Below are 22173 nucleotides of genomic sequence, written 5' to 3'. Positions count from 1 at the left end.
GAGCCGTGTAATAAAATGTGTTGATATGATGTGTAATGGAGTAAGGAATTGTGCAACTGCCTATTCACCTCTTCCAGAGATGTTTTATTTCACCAATTACGAGTTATGAATATACATATTTGAAATTCAAAACTTGTTTGCTCAAACTAAGCACTTCTCTGTGTGCAGGGGATTAAATATTTGAAGAAAAAATAAGACTCAAAGTCCTTAGTCATGACTTGGAGCCGGTACATCTGGCAGCCGTTAGCATGTGTGTATAATCTTCGCAGTGGAACAACGCCGTTTTCACTCAGTGTGGTTTTAGTTCATATCTGGATTCCTCGTTCTGTCCTGATGGCTCAGGATTGCCCAGCAGTGATGAGAAAGTTCTGATACAAGATTTCTGTTCAGCTCAAGTTAGGGTATAGTGTAGTTAGAGCACAAGCTGTACAGAGATTGCATACAGCAAACAAGTGAAATGACCTGTAGCAGTTCAAACTTAACATTTGTTTAGAATTAACTTTTCTCGAATAAGTAGTATACAGGAAGTGTGTGGTATAATTTGCCATTGTTCATAGTGTTGACAGTAGAATGCTAATGGTGGTGGTGGGGGGCCTGGGGGGGTGGTGTCTATTAAAAATGTCAATATTGACATTGTAAATGTCAACATTGGGTAGGGCCACACATAGCGTCTAAGTAGGTCCTGCTGAATGGGACCCGCTTGGCCGGGAGGGGGGGGGGGGGGGGTTTGTGTGCACACGAATGCCGCAGCACATGATCCGGCCAGTGACGCATGGGATTTCAATAGAACACAGTGCTGCACAGCCGCACTGTGTGAAAACATACACTGAAATGTATGTGTTCAAATTGAAATTCTGCCGTCCTGTCATCCGGCCCAACTGCGGCATGCTGCGGTTAGATCCGGTGGCACCCATGTGCAGTCTCCTTCCGGCCAAGTGGGTCCCACTGAAGGGAGTCTGTTTTTTCCCATCTAGTAGACACGAAAAAACAGACACCCAACCGACTTTTCAAACATTTGAATTCCACCCATTGAATGTTGACTTTCTGCCAATGTCGACACTCTGAATGTTGATATTATGAACGCATACCGAAACGAATCCTGCAATGTGAGCTGCCCTTACACATCAACCAGGAAGTGCTTATTATACTACTGTTGCTCCATTCTAATCTATATTTTAATGCTACAGGAAATCTGTGGCTGTGCGAGTGTTGCAGCCTCCCAGGTTGCAGAGCTGATGGGTTGGCACCATCGCTGCTCAGTGGCAGTGTATTTTGTAGATTGCTCTGCGTATTTGGCTCACAGGGTGCCAGGAACAACAGCCTCCAGATTGCCAGAGCGTGTCCTTAGGATGCGCCGGGAGCTCAGCTTCCTGGTTCCGGTTGCAGTCTGGCCCCCCTCTTGATGTCACATGTGCAGGGCTGGCCCAGTATTGCCCCGCTATGGCTTTGCAACAAGATAACAAATATGTAATTATATTCCCTTCCTAAATGGTTCTTAACAAGTGACCTTGATTTCTCATGTATATGGGCAAGCCAATTGTCTCCAGTAATGTTTGCTTTAAAATCAAAGGTGTGAAGCGGAGGCAGAGGATTAAGCTTCCCTGGACTCCAATTTCGTTACATTGTTTATATTGATACCTCATTGGTCCAGAAGGTCTTCATGACTTTAGCCTCAGACTGTATATCTTGAAATTGAGAATCAGTCAGCCATTTAGAGGCATAAATAGAGAACATAGAAACATAGAATTTGACGGCAAATAAGAACCTTTAAGTAACCTCAACCCTATTTGATCCTAAGTTCTTTGTAAGGATATTCATATGCCTATCCCAAGCATGTTTAAAATGCTCTGTCTCTGGCGGGAGGCTATTCCACTCATCCACTACCCTTTTTGTGAAGTAGTCATTCCTTAAATTTCCCCTGAACCTTCCTCCCTCCAGTTTTAGCACATGTCCTTGTGTTCTAATACTTCTCTTCCTTTGAAAGTGTCTCTCTCCTGTACCTTGTTTAAAATCCTTGACGTATTTGAAAGTCTCTATCATGTCCTCCCTTTTTCTTCTCTGCTCCAAACTATACATATTCAAATCTTTTCGTTTTTCCTGATTAAGTTTTGTACTGTAGACCATGCACCATTTTAGTTTCCCTTCTTTGTACAATCTGTAAGTATTTATATTTTTCTGGAGATATAGGGGGTAATTCTGAGTTGATCGCAGCAGGAACTTTGTTAGCAGTTGGGCAAAACCATGTGCACTGCAGGGGGGGGCAGATATAACATGTGCAGAGAGAGTTAGATTTGGGTATGGTGTGTTCAATCTGCAATCTAAATTGCAGTGTAAAAAAAAAGCAGCCAGTATTTACCCTGCACAGAAACAAAATAACCCACTCAAATCTAACTCTCTCGGCACATGTTATCTCTGCCTCCCCTGCAGTGCACATGGTTTTGCCCAACTGCTAACAAAGGGGGTCATTCCGAGTTGTTCGCTCGTTGCCAATTTTCGCTATACTGCGATTAGTCGCTTACTGCGCATGCGCAAGGTTCGCAGAGCGCATGCGCTTAGTTATTTTACACAAAAGTTAGGTATTTTACTCACGGCATAACAAAGCTTTCTCTGACGTCCTAGTGGATGCTGGGGACTCCGTAAGGACCATGGGGAATAGCGGCTCCGCAGGAGACTGGGCACAGCTAAGAAAGATTTAGGACTACCTGGTGTGCACTGGCTCCTCCCACTATGACCCTCCTCCAGACTTCAGTTAGAATCCTGTGCCCGGCTGAGCTGGATGCACACTAGGGGCTCTCCTGAGCTCCTAGAGAGAAAGTATATTTTAGGTTTTTTATTTTACAGTGAGATCTGCTGGCAACAGACTCACTGCAGCGAGGGACTAAGGGGAGAAGAAGCGAACCTACCTAACTGGTGGTAGCTTGGGCTTCTTAGGCTACTGGACACCATTAGCTCCAGAGGGATCGACCGCATGGAACCGGCCATTGGTGTTCGGTCCCGGAGCCGCGCCGCCGGCCCCCTTACAGAGCCAGAAGCAAGAAGAATCCGGAAAATCGGCGGCAGAAGACATCAGTCTTCACCAAGGTAGCGCACAGCACTGCAGCTGTGCGCCATTGCTCCTCATACACACTTCACACTCCGGTCACTGAGGGTGCAGGGCGCTGGGGGCGGGCGCCCTGAGAAGCAATAAATACACCTTGGCTGGCAAATATATCACAATATATAGCCCCAGAGGCTATATATGTGATAAATACCCCTGCCAGAATCCATAAAAAAGCGGGAGAAAAGTCCGCCGAAAAAGGGGCAGAGCTATCTCCCTCAGCACACTGGCGCCATTTCTCCCTCACAGCTCCGCTGGAAGGAAGCTCCCTGGCTCTCCCCTGCAGTCTACACTACAGAAAAGGGTAAAAAAGAGAGGGGGGGCACTAAATTTAGGCGCAATATACATATAGCAGCTATAAGGGGATATCATTTAGTTAATCCCTGATTTATATAGCGCTCTGGTGTGTGCTGGCATACTCTCTCTCTGTCTCCCCAAAGGGCTTTGTGGGGTCCTGTCTTCTGTCAGAGCATTCCCTGTGTGTGTGCGGTGTGTCGGTACGGCTGTGTCGACATGTTTGATGAGGAGACTTATGTGGAGGAGGAGCAGGTGCCTATAAATGTGTTGTCACCCCCTGCTGGGCAGACACCGGAGTGGATGGACTTGTGGAAGGAATTACGCGAAAGTGTCGACTCCTTACATAAAAAATTTGACGACATGCCAAATGCGGGGCAGCCGGCTTCTCAGCCCGTGCCTGCCCAGACGTCTCAAAAGTCATCAGGGGCTCTAAAACGCCCGCTACCTCAGATGGCAGACACAGATGTCGACACGGATACTGATACCAGTGTCGACGACGAAGAGACTAATGTAATGTCCAATAGGGCCACTCGTTATATGATTGAGGCAATGAAAAATGTTTTACACATTTCTGAGGTGACCCCAGGTACCACAAAAAAGGGTATTATGTTTGGGGAGAAAAAACTACCAGTAGTTTTTCCCCCTTCTGAAGAATTGAATGAAGTGTGTGAACTAGCGTGGGCTTCCCCCGATAAAAAATTGGTAATTTCAAAAAAATTACTAATGGCGTACCCTTTCCCGCCAGAGGATAGGTCACGTTGGGAAACACCCCCTAGGGTGGATAAAGCACTTACGCGCTTATCAAAAAAGGTGGCACTGCCGTCCCAGGATACGGCCGCCCTAAAGGAACCTGCTTGTATAGAAGAAAAAGTATACAAGCTGTTCAGGATGGAAGTGAACAAGCCCGAGACCGGGTGAAACGCGTTTTCCTGCATTCCTACAAGCACCTGACCTGTCTGACACTTGGAGTGGTGATGTTGATCTTTGTTGTACTATACCTATTGCTAAGATTAAGCACCTTTGCTATAGTGCAGAAATTGCTCCAAGCTATATTACTGGTGCTTCCAGCCCTAGTATAAATTGCCACAATTCTTCTCTCACACCCAAGTATAAATAGGATAGGTGCGGTGTGACTCTGCATGTACTCTGCCCTTGGTAATCTCAAATTGTGCATAGCATACTCTCGTGAAAAAATTTTTTCTCACCATTAAGCGAAGCGTACAGGGGTATTTCTTTCCTGTGCCTCAGGTATAGCTCTATATCATAAATAGAGATCTGTCCTGATATGTTACACTGTTGATTGTTATATATATCTAAAGTGCACTACCAACGTGATATACATATTTTTCCTACATTCCTACAAGCACCTGACCTGTCTGACACTTGGAGTGGGAATGTTGATTATTGTTGTACCATGTCTATTGCTATGATTTAGCACCCTTGCTATAGTACAGGAATTGTTATGAGATATATCGCTGGTGCTTCTAGCCTTAATACAATGTGTAACACTCATCTCTCACACCCAAAAGTAAAAAAGATAGGTGTGTTGTGATCCTACAACTATTCTGCCATTGGTAATCTCAAATTGTGCATCGCTTGCTCTCGTGAAGTTTCCTCACCTCTGAGAGAAGTGTACAGAGGTATCTCTCTCCTTTGCCTCAGGTTTAGCCCTGTGCCAACAATTGAGTTCTGTCCTGAATGGGACATTCTGCTTATATCACCTGTGAAATCTAAGGTTCTGGGGCACGGCATAAATTTGTCTACCGAACTGTTGATTATCATATGAATCTAAAGTGCACTAATAACAAGATACATATACTGCACCTTTATACCATTCATGAGATATGTCTCTCCATCCCTGGTGGTTATTTGCTTTCTAACACCTGTCATTGTGTTGTATCTTTGGACCAGGATCTGGCAGCAATCACACACCTGAGGTAACCCCCTGGGGACCTACAGTTAATGTGTAAATAACCTTCTCTTTTTGTGCCTCCTTCTCTTCCCTTCCCAGAATTACACACTTATCTCCTCCAACTGTTCTTTCTTCTGTGAACTCTCATCCACGATTCAGAGGAGCGTGTCCCCTCAGGAGATACGCTTCCTCGGTCTAACGTGGACAGCAGATTCACATTTTTTTCACTTTCCTGTCACTTCTTTCCTTTCTCAGTACGCATTTCCAGCATTCATCCTTCCAAGGCGGATTTAATCCTCCTATTTCGGTGCACTCTCATTGGTACTACAGGTCTGAACCTTCCTACGACCATACCCCTACGTTCACGCCCAATCTCGTCCGATCTTGGAAGCTAAACGCAGGTGGGCTGAGTCAGTACCTAGACGGGCGACCACTAGGGAATACCCAGTGAAGTAGGAAACTCCCCTTCCTGTAGAAAAGATACCAACAGCAGTATCACCACTTATACTTTATTTTCCTACTTCTTCTTTTTTACTCATTACGTAGGCAATTGTTGAGAAGTGTTACCAAGTGTATGGGCTCTCCCACTTCACGATTGTAACCCAATTAGGGCTGCATTAATACAAACTGAGTTTGTACAGATCTTGGGCAGAGGGAAGTAGCTTAATCTATAGCCAACTTCCGACATGCAATTATCTAGGAATAATTAAGATCTGAACATCCATTTATGAGACTATTGTCTCCAGCTGACCTATCAACACCTACTCCATCTCCAACCTATCGTGTTTAACCCCCATGTACTTCAAAGAGTAGAAACTATTATTATACTGGTATTACTCCTCTAATATTTTACTTATCAATTAGTAGATAGTTAACACAAGAGTGCGCCCAAACAAGAGTCATACTTTTTCTTCTATACATGTACATTTCCCCCTTTCTTTGACTCCGGGCGCACCGCCACACGGACAGATATCATTGCTACTATTTAGCACTATTGTCCACCTCGTGGCATCCATATTTATACGTATTTTGAATCTAGGTCGGTGCAGGATCAAAAACCTTCCCGTTTTTGTGCTAAAGGAACCTGCTGACAGAAAGCAGGAGGCTCTCCAGAAAGCTATATATACACACACTGGTATTATACTGAGACCAGCTATTGCCTCAGCATGGATGTGCAGTGCTGCAGCTGCATGGTCAGACTCCCTGTCAGAAAACATTGACACCCTAGACAGGGACACTATATTGCTAAACGTAGAGCATATTAAAGACGCTGTCTTTTACATAAGAGATGCACAGAGGGATATTTGCCGGCTGGCATCAAAAATAAGTGCACTGTCCATTTGTGCCAGGAGAGGGTTATGGACCCGGCAGTGGACAGGTGATGCAGATTCTAAAAGGCACATGGAAGTTTTGCCTTATAAGGGTGAGGAGTTGTTCGGGGATCAGACTTAGTGTCCACAGCAACAGCTGGGAAGTCAGCATTTTTGCCACATGTCCCCTCACAACCAAAGAGAGCACCGTATTATCAGGTGCAGTCCTTTCGCCCCCAAAAGAGCAGACGGGGTAGAGGCGCGTCCTTTCTGCCCAGAGGCAGAGGTAGGAGAAAAAAGCTGCAGCATACAGCCACTTCCCAGGAACAAAAGTCCTCCCCCGCTTCTTCTGCTAAGTCCGCCGCATGACGCTGGGGCTCAGCAGGCGGAGCCAGGTACGGTGGGGGGCCGTCTCAAAAACTTCAGCAATCAGTGGGCTCGCTCACAGGTAGATCCCTGGATCCTTCAAGTGGTATCTCAGGGGTACAGGCTGGAATTCGAGAAACCCCCCCCCCCCCCCGCCGTTTCCTCAAATCTGCCTTGCCAACGACTCCTTCAGAAAGGGAGGCTGTGTTAGAGGCAATTCACAAGCTGTATTCCCAGCAAGTGATAGTCAAGGTGCCCCTACTTCAACAAGGACGGGGTTACTATTCCACAATGTTTGTGGTACCGAAACCGGACAGTTCGGTGAGACCCATTTGAAATTTGAAATCCTTGAACACATATTTAAGAAAATTCAAGTTCAAGATGGAATCGCTCAGGGCGGTTATTGCAAGCCTGGAAGAGGGAGATTACATGGTATCTCTGGACATCAAGGATGCTTACCTGCATGTCCCCATTTACCATCCTCACCAGGAGTACCTCAGATTTGTGGTACAGGATTGTCATTACCAATTCCAGACGTTGCCGTTCGGCCTGTCCACGGCACAGAGGGTATTTACCAAGGTAATGGCCGAAATGATGATACTCCTTCGGAAAAAGGGAGTTTTAATTATCCCATACTTGGACGATCTCCTGATAAGGGCGAGGTCCAGAGAGCAGTTGTTGGTCGGCGTAGCATTATCTCAGGAGGTGCTACACCAGCACGGTTGGATTCTGAATATTCCAAAGTCTCAGCTGGTTCCGGCGACACGTCTACTGTTCCTGGGGATGATTCTGGACACAGTCCAGAAAAAAGTGTTTCTCCCAGAGGAGAAAGCCAAGGAGCTGTCATCTCTAGTGAGAGGCCTCCTGAAACCAAAACAGGTGTCGGTGCATCATTGCACGCGAGTCCTGGGAAAGATGGTAGCTTCCTACGAAGCGATTCCATTCGGCAGGTTCCATGCCAGAACCTTTCAGTGGGACCTGTTGGACCAATGGTCCGGATCGCATCTTCAAATGCATCGGTTGATAACCCTGTCTCCAAGGACCAGGGTGTCTCTGCTGTGGTGGCTGCAGAGTGCTCATCTCAGAGAGGGCCGCAGATTCGGCATACAGGACTGGGTCCTGGTGACCACGGATGCCAGCCTTCGAGGCTGGGGTGCAGTCACACGGGGAAGAAACTTCCAAGGACTTTGGTCAAGTCAGGAGACTTCCTTACACATAAATGTTCTGGAACTGAGGGCCATTTACAATGCCCTAAGTCAAGCAAAGCCCCTGCTTCAAAACCAGCCGGTTCTGATCCAGTCAGACAACATCACGGCAGTCGCCCATGTAAATCGACTGGGCGGCACAAGAAGCAGGACAGCGATGGCAGAAGCCACAAGGATTCTCCGATGGGCGGAAAATCACGTGTTAGCACTGTCAGCAGTGTTCATTCCGGGAGTGGACAACTGGGAAGCAGACTTCCTCAGCAGGCACGACCTCCACCCGGGAGAGTGGGGACTTCATCCAGAAGTCTTCCAACTGATTGTAAACCGTTGGGAAAAGCCACAGGTGGACATGATGGCGTCCCGCTTAAACAAAAAGCTAGAAAAATATTGCGCCAGGTCAAGAGACCCTCAGGCAATAGCTGTGGACGCTCTAGTGACACCGTGGGTGTACCGGTCGGTTTATGTGTTCACTCCTCTTCCTCTCATACCCAAGGTACTGAGGATAATAAAGAAAAGAGGAGTAAGAACTATTCTCATTGTTCCAGATTGGCCAAGAAGGTCTTGGTACCCGGAACTTCAAGAATTAATCTCAGAGGACCCATGGCCTCTGCCGCTCAGACAGGACCTGCTACAGCAGGGGCCCTGTCTGTTCCAAGACTTACCGCGGCTGCGTTTAACGGCATGGCGGTTGAACACCGGATCCTAAAAGAAAAGGGTATTCCGGAGGAAGTCATTCCTACGCTTATTAAAGCTAGAAAAGATGTAACCGTACAACATTATCACCGCATATGGCGAAAATATGTTGTGTGGTGTGAGGCCAGGAAGGCCCCAACGGAGGAATTCCAGCTAGGTCGATTTCTGCACTTCCTACAGTCAGGGGTGACTATGGGCCTAAAACTGGGTTCCATTAAGGTCCAGATTTCGGCTCTGTCGATTTTCTTCCAAAAAGAACTGGCTTCACTGCCTGAAGTTCAGACATTTGTCAAGGGAGTGCTGCATATTCAGCCTCCTTTTGTGCCTCCAGTGGCACCGTGGGACCTCAACGTGGTGTTGGGTTTCATAAAGTCACATTGGTTTGAGCCACTCAAAACCGTGGATTTAAAATATCTCACGTGGAAAGTGGTCATGCTTTTGGCCTTGGCTTCGGCAAGGCGTGTGTCAGAATTGGCGGCTTTGTCATGTAACAGCCCCTATTTGATTTTCCATATGGATAGGGCAGAATTGAGGACTCGTCCCCAGTTTCTTCCTAAGGTGGTATCAGCTTTTCACTTGAACCAACCTATCGTGGTGCCTGCGGCTACTAGGGACTTGGAGGACTCCAAGTTACTGGACGTAGTCAGGGCCTTGAAAATTTATGTTTCCAGGACGGCTGGAGTCAGGAAGACTGACTCGCTATTTATCCTGTATGCACCAAACAAGATGGGTGCTCCTGCTTCAAAGCAGACTATTGCTCGCTGGATTTGTAGCACAATTCAGCTTGCGCATTCGGTGGCTGGCCTGCTGCAGCCTAAATCTGTAAAAGCCCATTCCACGAGGAAAGTGGGCTCTTCTTGGGCGGCTGCTACTTGGTCATGGGCAAACACGTTTGCAAAATTCTACAAATTTGATACCCTGGCGGAGGAGGACCTTGAGTTCTCTCATTCGGTGCTGCAGAGTCATCCGCACTCTCCCGCCCGTTTGGGAGCTTTGGTATAATCCCCATGGTCCATACGGAGTCCCCAGCATCCACTAGGAAGTCAGAGAAAATAAGATTTTACTCACCGGTAAATCTATTTCTCGTAGTCCGTAGTGGATGCTGGGCGCCCGTCCCAAGTGCGGACTGTCTGCAATACTTGTATATAGTTATTGTTAACTACAAGGGTTATTGTTGAGCCATCCTTTGAGAGGCTCTGTTGTGTTCATACTGTTAACTGGGTATATTATCACGAGTTATACGGTGTGATTGGTGTGGCTGGTATGAGTCTTACCCGGGATTCAAAATCCTTCCTTATTGGGTCAGCTCTTCAGGGCACAGTATCCTTACTGAAGTCTGGAGGAGGGTCATAGTGGGAGGAGCCAGTGCACACCAGGTAGTCCTAAATCTTTCTTAGCTGTGCCCAGTCTCCTGCGTAGCCGCTATTCCCCATGGTCCTTACGGAGTCCCCAGCATCCACTACGGACTACGAGAAATAGATTTACCGGTGAGTAAAATCTTATTTTTTCACCGTTCTGGTGATCGTAGTGTGATTGACAGGAAGTGGGTGTTTCTGGGCGGAAACTGTCCGTTTTCTGGGAGTGTGCGAAAAAACGCTGGCATTTCTGGGAAAAATGCGGGAGTGTCTGAAGAAACGGGGGAGTGTCTGGGCGAACGCTGGGTGTGTTTGTGACGTCAAACCAGGAACTAAACTGACTGAACTGATCGCAATGTAGGAGTAAGTCTGGAGCTACTCAGAAACTGCTAAGAAATTTCTATTCGCAATTCTGTTAATCTTTCGTTCGCAATTCTGCTATGCTAAGATACACTCCCAGAGGGCGGCAGCTTAGCGTGTGCAGTGCTGCTAAAAGCAGCTAGCGAGCGAACAACTCGGAATGAGGGCCAAAGTTCCTGCTGCAATCAACTCAGAATTACCCCCATAGTCTCCAGAACTAAACACAGTATTCCAGATGAGGCCGTGATAATGACCTATACAGTGTTCATGTAGGCTGTTTTAGCCCGATATTTAACGGGCAAAAGACTCCCTGCTATAACAGCCTGTCTGTCGCAACATGAAAATGTCATCTATTCACATTAAGAGAGAGCTTAGGGAAAGGAGAGCTTAGGGAAAGCCTAGCACCTCCTTAAGTGCTGAGCACGCGCTGCCCCTATTTGAGATGTTGGGGAGGGGGGGTTGTTTTCCTCAACCACACTCTCACTATCTGTCTCAAGTCTTGTTATTCCTCAATTTGATCTCTCCTTTCACTTACTTTATATACTTAAAGGGGGTAAAACTTTTTTTTTTATCAACTGACTGGGCCATTTTCTCCTCAGCTTCTGCCTTTGCACGCCTGATTACCTTGTTAGTCTCTTCCGTCTGACAAGGTACACCTCTCATTATTTTGAGTCTGCTTGTATTTTCTAAAATAAATCTTTTTTTTGTTTCTATCACACTAGCAGATTCCTCTATTGTAAACCACACTGGCTTTCTTTTCCTGGTGCTTTTACTAACCCTTTGGATACAAAAATCTGTTACTCCCAACCCCCCCCCCCCCCCCCCCCCCCCCCCCCACCTCTCCTGTACTCCTTCCAAATTCCTCCAATCTGCCAGTTAATCAATAACGCATCTCCCTATCCCTGCAAAGTCCGCCTTGTAGAATCCAACACTATTGTTTTGTGTGGCACGTGTTGGACCCTTACTTTATACTAATCCAGCTTGATGGTCACTGAATCCTAGTTTCACCCACAGATATGTCTGATATCCTGTCATCGTTTGGATTAAATCTAAAATTCCATCCTTGCGAGTGGGCTCCTTCACCAATTGCTTGAGGGATGCTCCCTGTAAGGAATGTAGAAGTTTGCCACTTTTAGTTGAATTTGTAAAAAAAAACCCTCCAAATTTACATTGGGTAGATTAAAGTTTCCCATGATTATGACCTCTCCTTTGAAAGCCATTTTAATGATGCCCAGCAAGTCCAGTTCCTGCCCCTGGCCTGGTTGTGTATAGACCACCACAGTGCAAATATTATCCTACTCCCCTATTTCTATGGTGACCCAAAGGGCCTTCATTTTTTTATATTTTGGGGCAGATGTACTAAGCTGTGGAGAGAGATAAAGTACAAGTATGTCAGCTCCTGACATTTTTTCAAACACAGCCTGTAACATGGTAGTTAGGAGCTGACTGGCTGGTACTTTATCTCGCTCCACTTTATCACTCTCCAAGGCTTAGTGCTTCTCCCCTTTGTATTAAAGTAGCATTTATGCTTTTTTTCCACATACATTGCTGTCCAACTCCAATTCTTCTCATTCTGTCCTTCCTAAATAAATTGTATCCTGGTATACCTACAGTATGATTATCATTACACCATTGCTCCATAATAGCCACAATATCCATATCATCCCTTGTGACTATTGCAATTAGCTCTGGAATTTTTGTTTGTGCATCTGTTATTCTTGCCGTATTCAGACAGTACATAACTTGATATTTTGTTAACAGTTGAAATGACCTGTTTGGCAATGTTGTTCAAATTTTTCTTTAAACCATTCCAAAAGCATAAAACACACTGTTCAAAAAATAGGATTTTAATTACCTACCGGTAAATACTTTTCTTGTAGTCCGTAGAGGATACTGAAGTCCACATTAGTACCATGGGGTATAGACGGGTCCACTAGGAGCCTTGGGCACTTTAAGAAATCAATAGTGTGCACTGGCTCCTCCCTCTATGCCCCTCCTACCAGACTCAGTCTAGAAACTGTGCCCGAGGAGACGGACATATCCTGAGGAAGGATGTAACAGGTCAGTGGTGAGATTCGAACCAGCACACACAAACAAGAGGAAAGCCATGCTAACCAAACTTGAACAGGAGCAGCAACAGCTGAACCAACAACAATACTTAACGAAGTAACAGTGCAGGAAACATGAAGCACTGAGCAGTCGCCCAGCATCCTCTACGGACTACGAGAAAAGGATTTACAGGTAGGTAATTAAAATCCTATTTTCTCTTACGTCCTAGAGGATACTGGGGTCCACATTAGTACCATGGGTATGTACCAAAGCTCCCAAACCGGGTGGGAGAGTGCTGAGGTTCGCGCAGAACTGATTGACCAAACTGAAGGTCCTCAGAGGCCAAAGTATCGAACTTGTAGAACTTGGTAAACGTGTTTGAACTCGACCAAGTCGCTGCTCGGCAGAACTGTAAAGCTGAGACACCCCGGGCAGCCGCCCAGGAAGAACACACCGACCTAGTAGAGTGGGCCTGTACTTTTGGAACCGGCAATCCTGCCGTAGAATAAGCCTGCTGGATAGTATTCCTGATCCAGTGAGCAAAAGACTGCTTTGAAGCAGGACACCCAATTTTCTTGGGATCATAGAGAACAAACAGCGAGTCAGAGTTTCTGTGACGAGCAGTCCGCTTCACATAGATCTTCAAAGCTCTCACAACATTGAGGTAGCAGATGTGTCAGGAAGCACCTGAACCAAAATAGGTAGGTTGATATGAAACGCAGACACCACCTTAGGAAGAAATTGCTGACGAGTTCTGAGTTCAGCTCTGTCCTCATGGAAAATTAAATAGGGGCTTTTGTGAGACAACGTCCCTAGTTCCGACACACGCCTTGCTAAAGCTAAGGCCAAAAGTGTAACAGTCTTCCACATAAGAAACTTTACGTCAACCTCATGTAAAGGCTTAAACCATTCCTATTGTAGAAACTTCAACACCACGTTGAGATCGCAAGCTGCCGTGGGAGGCACAAAGGGCAGTTGGATGTGCAGAACACCCTTCAAGAACATCTGAACCTCAGGGAGGGTAGCCAATTGTTTCTGGAAGAAAATTGACAATGCCGAAATCTGGACCTTTAAGGAGCCCAAACGTAGGCCCACATCCACACCTGACTGTAGAAAAAGTAGAAAACGTCCCTAGTTGAAATGCCACTGTAGGAAATTTCCTGTTTTTATGCCACAAGACATATTTTTTCCAAATACGGTGGTAATGTTTAGACGTTACCCCTTTCCTGGCTTGGATCAGGGTTGGAATAACCCTGTTCGGGATCCCCTGACGTCCAACCTCCATGTTGTCAAACGTAGCCGTGTTAAGTCTTGATAGACGAACGGCCCCTGTTGTAGAAGATCCTCTTGAAGAGGCAGAGGCCATGGGTCCTCCAGAAGCATCCCCAGTAGATCTGCATACCAGGCCCTTCTTGGACAGTCCGGAGCAATGAGAATTGCTTGAACCTTTTCCCTTTTTATTCTTTTGAGAATTCTTGGGATCAACGGAAGAGGTGTAAACACGTAAACCATCTGGTAGACCCATGGAGTCACCAGAGCGTCGACCGCCACTGCTTGTGGGTCCCTCGACCTGGAGCAATACCGCTTGAGCTTCTTGTTATGACGAGAGGCCATCATGTCGATTTGTGGAATTCCCCACCGACGTGTTAAGGACTCGAACACCTGCAGTTGAAGGCCCCACTCTCCTGGGTGGAGGTCGTGTCTGCTGAGCAAGTCCACTTCCCAGTTGTCTACTCCCGGAATGAAGATTGCTGACAGTGCCACCGCGTGTCTTTCTGCCCAGAGGAGAATCCTTGTTACCTCGGACATTGCTGCTCTGCTCTTTGTTCCGCCCTGTTTATGTAAGTTACTGCCGTCACATTGTCCGACTGAACTTGAATGGCGTGATCTTGAAGAAGATGCGATGCCTGCAGCAGGGCATTGTATATGGTCCTTCGCTTCAGAACGATAAGAAGAATGGTTTCCTGACTTGACCATTTTCCTTGAAACTGTTCCCCCTGGGTGACTGCTCCCCAACCTCTGAGGCCTGTGTCTGTGGTTAGCAGGATCCAATCTTGAATCCCGAACCTTCGACCCTCGGTCGGGTGAGAAGTCTGAAGCCACCACAGAAGAGAAATCCTGGCTTTTGGCGACAGACGTATGCTCTGGTGCATGTGAAGATACGATCCGGACCATTTGTCCAACAGATCCAGCTGGAAGGGCCTTGCATGAAACCTTCCATACTGCAGAGCCTCGTAAGATGCTACCATCTTCCCCAGAAGGCGAATGCATAGATGCACCGATATCCGGGCTTGTTTTAGAACATCCCGCACCATCGACTGGATTACCAATGCCTTTTCCAATGGAAGGAATAGCTTCTGTTCTTCCGTATCCAGTATCATACCCAGGAACGGAAGCCTCCGTGTTGGTTCCAGGTGGGATTTTGGTAGGTTTAGAATCCAAAGATCCTGGAGTAGTCGGGTTGAGTGGGCAATGCTGTCCACCAACCTCTCCATGTATGGTGCTTTTATCAGCAGTTCGTCCAGGTACGGTATTATGTTCACTTCTTGTATGCGGAGGAGAAACATCATCTCTGCCATTACCTTGGTGAACTGAACACCCTCGGTGCCGTGGAGAGGCCAAATTGCAGGGCCTGGAACTGGTAGTGACAGTCCTGTAGTGCAATCCGTAGATAAGCCTGATGAGGCGGCCAAATCGGAATATGAAGGTACGCATCCTTGATATCCAGAGACACCAGAAATTCCCCCTCCTCCAGACCTGAGATCACCACTCTCAGAGACTCCATCTTGAACTTGAACACCCTTAAGCATGGGTTCAGTGTCTTGAGGTTTAAAACGGGCCTTACCGAACTGTCCGGTTTCGGCACCACAAACAGGTTGGAGTAATAACCTTTGTTTTGTAGTTGAAGTGGAACTGGAACAATGACCTGAGTTTGTACCAGTTTCTGAATTGCTTTCTGCAAAGTCATACCTGGTTCTGGAGAAGCTGGTAAGCCTGATTTGAAGAATCTTTGAGGTGGGACTTCCTGAAACTCCAGTCTGTATCCCTGGGCGATAAGGTCTTTGACCCAGGGATCCTGGCATGATGTTGCCCAAATGTGACTGAAATAACGTAACCGGGCTCCCACCTGCCTGTCTTCCAGGTAGTGCGGTCCTTCATCATGCTGAAGGCTTTGAGGAAGCAGACCCGGTGGTCTGGTCCTGAGAATTTGCAGCTGCTGGTTTTCTGGGTTTACCTCTATTGGCTTTGAAGGCTGTAGAAGAACCTTTGAATTTGCCTTTAAATTTTGCTGTCCGAAAGGACTGCACAGTTTTAGCAGAGTAGGTTTTCCTAGCTGGGGGTGCTGCGGAAGGAAGGTACTTACCCGCCATAGCCTTGGATATCCACGTATCCAGTTCATCTCCAAAAAGGGCCTCACCTGTGAATGGAAGGCTTTCCATGCCTTTCCTGGAATCCACATCTTCAGTCCACTGGCGTAGCCACAAGCCCCTGCGTGCTGACACTGCCATAGCAGTGTTGCGTGCGTTGAGCAAACCCAATTTCCTTTATGGCCTCCACCATAAAGTTAGCAGAGTCCTGAATATGCGGTAGGAGTAAAATTATCTCCCCCCTGGGTTAGGAATCTAATCCGTCAATTAGGTTACCCGACCACTTAGCAGTGGCCTTAGTGATCCATGCACAAGCAATAGTGGGTCTCTGGGCCACCCCAGCAGCAGTGTATAAAGACTTGAGAGTGGTCTCATTCTTGCGGTCAGCCGTGTCCTTTAAGGATGCTGCCCCAGGAACAGGTAAGACTATCTTACGTGACAACCTAGATACCGATGCGTCCACAATTGGTGTTTCTCTGACGTCCTAGTGGATGCTGGGAACTCCGTAAGGACCATGGGGAATAGACGGGCTCCGCAGGAGACTGGGCACTCTAAAAGAAAGATTAGGTACTATCTGGTGTGCACTGGCTCCTCCCTCTATGCCCCTCTTCCAGACCTCAGTTAGATTTCTGTGCCCGGCCGAGCTGGATGCACACTAGGGGCTCTCCTGAGCTCCTAGAAAGAAAGTATATGTTAGGTTTTTTATTTTACAGTGAGACCTGCTGGCAACAGGCTCACTGCAACGAGGGACTAAGGGGAGAAGAAGCGAACCTACCTGCTTGCAGCTAGCTTGGGCTTCTTAGGCTACTGGACACCATTAGCTCCAGAGGGATCGACCGCAGGACCCGTCCTTGGTGTTCGTTCCCGGAGCGGCGCCGCCGTCCCCCTTACAGAGCCAGAAGCATGAAGATGGTCCGGAAAATCGGCGGCAGAAGACTTCAGTCTTCACCAAGGTAGCGCACAGCACTGCAGCTGTGCGCCATTGCTCCTCATACACACTTCACACTCCGGTCACTGAGGGTGCAGGGCGCTGGGGGGGGGCGCCCTGAGAAGCAATAAAAACACCTTGGCTGGCAAAATAATCACAATATATAGCCCCAGAGGCTATATATGTGATAATTACCCCTGCCAGAATCCATAAAAAAGCGGGAGAAAAGTCAGCGAAAAAGGGGCGGAGCTATCTCCCTCGGCACACTGGCGCCATTTTCTCTTCACAGTGTAGCTGGAAGACAGCTCCCCAGGCTCTCCCCTGTAGTTTTCAGGCTCAAAGGGTTAAAAAGAGAGGGGGGGCACTAAATTTAGGCGCAATATTGTTTATACAAGCAGCTATTGGGGAAAATTCACTCAGTGATAGTGTTTATCCCTACATTATATAGCGCTCTGGTGTGTGCTGGCATACTCTCTCTCTGTCTCCCCAAAGGGCTGTATGTGGGGTCCTGTCCTCAGTCAGAGCATTCCCTGTGTGTGTGCGGTGTGTCGGTACGGCTGTGTCGACATGTTTGATGAGGAGGCTTATGTGGAGGCGGAGCAGATGCCGATAAATGGGATGTCGCCCCCTGTGGGCCGACACCAGAGTGGATGGATAGGTGGAAGGTATTAACCGACAGTGTCAACTCCTTACATAAAAGGCTGGATGACGTAACAGCTATGGGACAGCCGGCTTCTCAGCCCGCGCCTGCCCAGGCGTCTCAAAGGCCATCAGGGGCTCAAAAACGCCCGCTCCCTCAGATGGCAGACACAGATGTCGACACGGAGTCTGACTCCAGTGTCGACGAGGTTGAGACATATACACAATCCACTAGGAACATCCGTTACATGATCCCGGCAATAAAAAATGTGTTACACATTTCTGACATTAACCCAAGTACCACTAAAAAAGGGTTTTATGTTTGGGGAGAAAAAGCAGGCAGTGTTTTGTTCCCCCATCAAATGAGTGAATGAAGTGTGAAAAAGCGTGGGTTCCCCCGATAAGAAACTGGTAATTTCTAAAAAGTTACTGATGGCGTACCTTTTCCCGCTAGAGGATAAGTTACGCTGGGAGATATCCCCTAGGGTGGATAAGGCGCTCACACGTTTGTCAAAAAAGGTGGCACTGCCGTCTTAGGATACGGCCACTTTGAAGGTACCTGCTGATAAAAAGCAGGAGGCTATCCTGAAGCCTGTATTTACACACTCAGGTACTAGACTGAGACCTGCAGATAGTGCTGCTGCAGCGTGGTCTGTAACCCTGTCAAACAGGGATACTATTTTGCGAACATAAGACGTCGTCTTATATATGAGGGATGCACAGAGGGATATTTTGCCGGCTGGCATCCAGAATTAATGCAATGTCCATTCTGTCAGGAGGGTATTAGAGACCCGACACTGGACAGGTGATGCTGACTTTAAAAGGCACATAGAGCCTTATATGGGTGAGGAATTGTTTGGGGATGGTCTCTGGGACCTCGTATCCACAGCAACAGCTGGGAAGAAAAATTTTTACCTCAGGTTTCCTCACAGCCTAAGAAAGCACTGTATTATCAGGTACAGTCCTTTCGGTTTCAGAAAAGCAAGCGGGTCAAAGGCGCTTCCTTTCTGCACAGAGACGAGGGAAGAGGGAAAAAGCTGCACCAGTCAGCCAGTTCCTAGAATCAAAATTCTTCCCCCGCTTCCTCTGAGTCCACCGCATGACGCGGGGGCTCCACAGGCGTAGCCAGGTACGGTGGGGGGCCGCCTCAAAAATTTCAGCGATCAGTGGGCTCGCTCACAGGTGGATCCCTGGATCCTTCAAGTAGTATCTCAGGGTTACAGGCTGGAATTCGAGGCGTCTCCCCCCCGCCGTTTCCTCAAATCTGCCTTGCCGACAACTCCCTCAGGCAGGGAGGCTGTGCTAGAGGCAATTCACAAGCTGTATTCCCAGCAGGTAATAGTCAAGGTGCCCCTACTTCAACAAGGACGGGGTTACTATTCCACACTGTTTGTGGTACCGAAACCGGACGGTTCGGTGAGACCCATTTTAAATTTGAAGTCCTTGAACACATACATAAAAAAATTCAAGTTCAAGATGGAATCGCTCAGGGCGGTTATTGCAAGCCTGGAGGAGGGGGATTACATGGTATCCCTGGACATCAAGGATGCTTACCTACATGTCCCCATTTACCATCCTCACCAGGAGTACCTCAGATTTGTGGTACAGGATTGCCATTACCAATTCCAAACACTGCCGTTTGGACTGTCCACGGCACCGAGGGTCTTTACCAAGGTAATGGCAGAAATGATGATACTCCTTCGAAAAAGGGAGTTTTTAATTATCCCGTACTGGACGATCTCCTTATAAAGGCGAGGTCCATGGAGCAGTTGTTGGTCGGAGTAGCACTATCTCGGGAAGTGCTACAACAGAACGGATGGATTCTATACATTCCAAAGTCACAGCTGGTTCCTACCACACGCCTGCTGTTCCTGGGGATGGTTCTGGACACAGAACAGAAAAAAGTGTTTCTCCCGCAGGAGAAAGCCAAGGAGCTGTCATCTCTAGTCAGAGACCTCCTGAAACCAAAACAGGTATCGGTGCATCACTGCACACGAGTCCTGGGAAAAATGGTAGCTTCTTACGAAGCAAAATTCCATTCGGCAGGTTCCATGCCAGAATCTTTCAGTGGGACCTCTTGGACAAGCGGTCGGAATCGCATCTTCAGATGCATCGGCTGATAACCCTGTCTCCAAGGACCAGGGTATCTCTACTGTGGTGGCTGCAGAGTGCTCATCTTCAAGAGGGCCGCAGACTCGGCATACAGGACTGGGTCCTGGTAACCACGGATGCCAGCCTTCGAGGCTGGGGGGCAGTCACACAGGGAAGAAATTTCCAAGGACTTTGGTCAAGTCAGGAGTCGTCCCTACACATAAATATTCTGGAACTGAGGGCCATTTACAATGCCCTAAGTCTGGCAAGGCCTCTGCTTCAAAACCAGCAGGTACTGATCCAATCAGACAACATCACGGCAGTCGCCCATGTAAACCGACAGGGCGGCACAAAAAGCAGGATGGCGATGGCAGAAGCCACAAGGATTCTCCGATGGGCGGAAAATCACGTCTTAGCACTGTCAGCAGTGTTCATTCCTGGACAACTGGGAAGCAAACTTCCTCAGCAGACACGACCGACACCCGGGAGAGTGGGGACTTCATCCAGAAGTCTTCCAACTGTTGGTAAACCGTTGGGAAAGGCCACAGGTGGACATGATGGCGTCCCGCCTAAACAAAAAACTAGATATTGCGCCAGGTCAAGGGACCCTCAGGCAATAGCTGTGGACGCTCTAGTGACACCGTGGGTGTACCAGTCGGTTTATGTATTCCCTCCTCTGCCTCTCATACCAAAGGTACTGAGAATAATAAGAAGACGAGGAGTAAGAACGATACTCGTGGTTCCGGATGGGCCAAGAAGAGCTTGGTACCCAGAACTTCAAGAAATAATATCAGAGGACCCATGGCCTCTACCGCTCAGACAGGATCTGCTACAGCAGGGGCCCTGTCTGTTCCAAGACTTACCGCGGCTGCGTTGGACGGCATGGCGGTTGAATTCCGGATCCTAAAGCAAAAAGGCATTCCGGAGGAAGTCATTCCTACACTGATAAAAGCCAGGAAAGAAGTAACCGCAAACCATTATCACCGTATTTGGCGAAAATATGTTGCGTGGTGTGAGGCCAGGAAGGCCCCAACAGAGGAATTTCAGCTGGTTCGTTTTCTGCACTTCCTACAGTCAGGAGTGACTATGGGCCTAAATTTGGGTTCCATTAAGGTCCAGATTTCGGCTCTGTCGATTTTCTTCCAGAAAGAACTGGCTTCACTGCCTGGAGTTCAGACATTTATAAAGGGAGTGCTACATATTCAGCCCCTTTTTTGTGTCTTCTGTGGCACCTTGGGATCTCAACGTGGGGTTGAGTTTCTTAAAATCACATTGGTTTGAGCCACTTAAAACTGTGGATTTGAAATATCTCACGTGGAAAGTGGTCATGTTATTGGCCTTGGCTTCGGCCAGGCGTGTGTCAGAATTGGCGGCTTTGTCATGTAAAAGCACTTATCTGATTTTCCATATGGATAGGGCAGAATTGAGGACTCGTCCCCAGTTTCTCCCTAAGGTGGTATAAGCTTTTCACTTGAACCAACCTATCGTGGTGCCTGCGGCTACTAGGGACTTGGAAGATTCCAAGTTACTGGACGTAGTCAGGGCCTTAAAAATTTATATTTCCAGGACGGCTGGAGTCAGGAAAACTGACTCGTTTTTTATCCTGTAGGCACCCAACAAAATAGGTGCTCCTGCTTCTAAGCAGACTATTGCTCGCTGAATTTGTAGCACAATTCAGCTGGAGCATTCTGCGGCTGGATTGCCGCATCCTAAATCAGTAACAGCCCATTCCACGAGGAAAGTGGGCTCATCTTGGGCGGCTGCCCGAGGGGTCTCGGCTTTACAACTTTGCCGAGCTGCAACTTGGTCATGGGCAAACACGTTTGCTAACTTCTACAAATTTGATACCCTGGCTGAGGAGGACCTTGAGTTCTCTCATTCGGTGCTGCAGAGTCATCCGCACTCTCCCGCCCGTTTGGGAGCTTTGGTATAATCCCCATGGTCCTTACGGAGTTCCCAGCATCCACTAGGACGTCAGAGAAAATAAGATTTTACTCACCGGTAAATCTATTTCTCGTAGTCCGTAGTGGATGCTGGGCGCCCATCCCAAGTGCGGATTGTCTGCAATACTTGTATATAGTTATTGCCTAACTAAAGGGTTATTGTTGAGCCATCTGTTGAGAGGCTCCGTTATATTTCATACTGTTAACTTGGTATAGTATCACGAGTTATACGGTGTGATTGGTGTGGCTGGTATGAGTCTTACCCGGGATTCAAAATCCTTCCTTATTGTGTCAGCTCTTCCGGGCACAGTATCCTAACTGAGGTCTGGAGGAGGGTCATAGAGGGAGGAGCCAGTGCACACCAGATAGTACCTAATCTTTCTTTTAGAGTGCCCAGTCTCCTGCGGAGCCCGTCTATTCCCCATGGTCCTTACGGAGTTTCCAGCATCCACTACGGACTACGAGAAATAGATTTACCGGTGAGTAAAATCTTATTTTTTTTTTGTTTGTTTTTTGATGCTGGAAAAGTAGCTGAGGATTGCTTATTTACATTAAAATAA

At 47.5% G+C, this 22173-nt stretch overlaps 1 protein-coding gene and 1 pseudogene across 3 annotated transcripts in view; both read left to right on the top strand.

The window, feature by feature from the left end:
- The window catches only part of WDR86 (WD repeat domain 86), a 237680-nt gene that overhangs the window by 131369 nt on the left and 84138 nt on the right, over positions 1-22173 (top strand). The gene's annotated exons all lie outside the window — the stretch shown is intronic.
- Positions 5647-5765, top strand: LOC134930232 (5S ribosomal RNA; annotated as a pseudogene).

This window comes from Pseudophryne corroboree, chromosome 5 (genome assembly GCF_028390025.1).
Source record: "Pseudophryne corroboree isolate aPseCor3 chromosome 5, aPseCor3.hap2, whole genome shotgun sequence".
In the NCBI taxonomy this organism is placed as follows: Eukaryota; Metazoa; Chordata; class Amphibia; order Anura; family Myobatrachidae; genus Pseudophryne; species Pseudophryne corroboree.
Note: the sequence above shows the minus strand (reverse complement) of the source record. Positions and strands in the feature narration are given on the sequence as shown.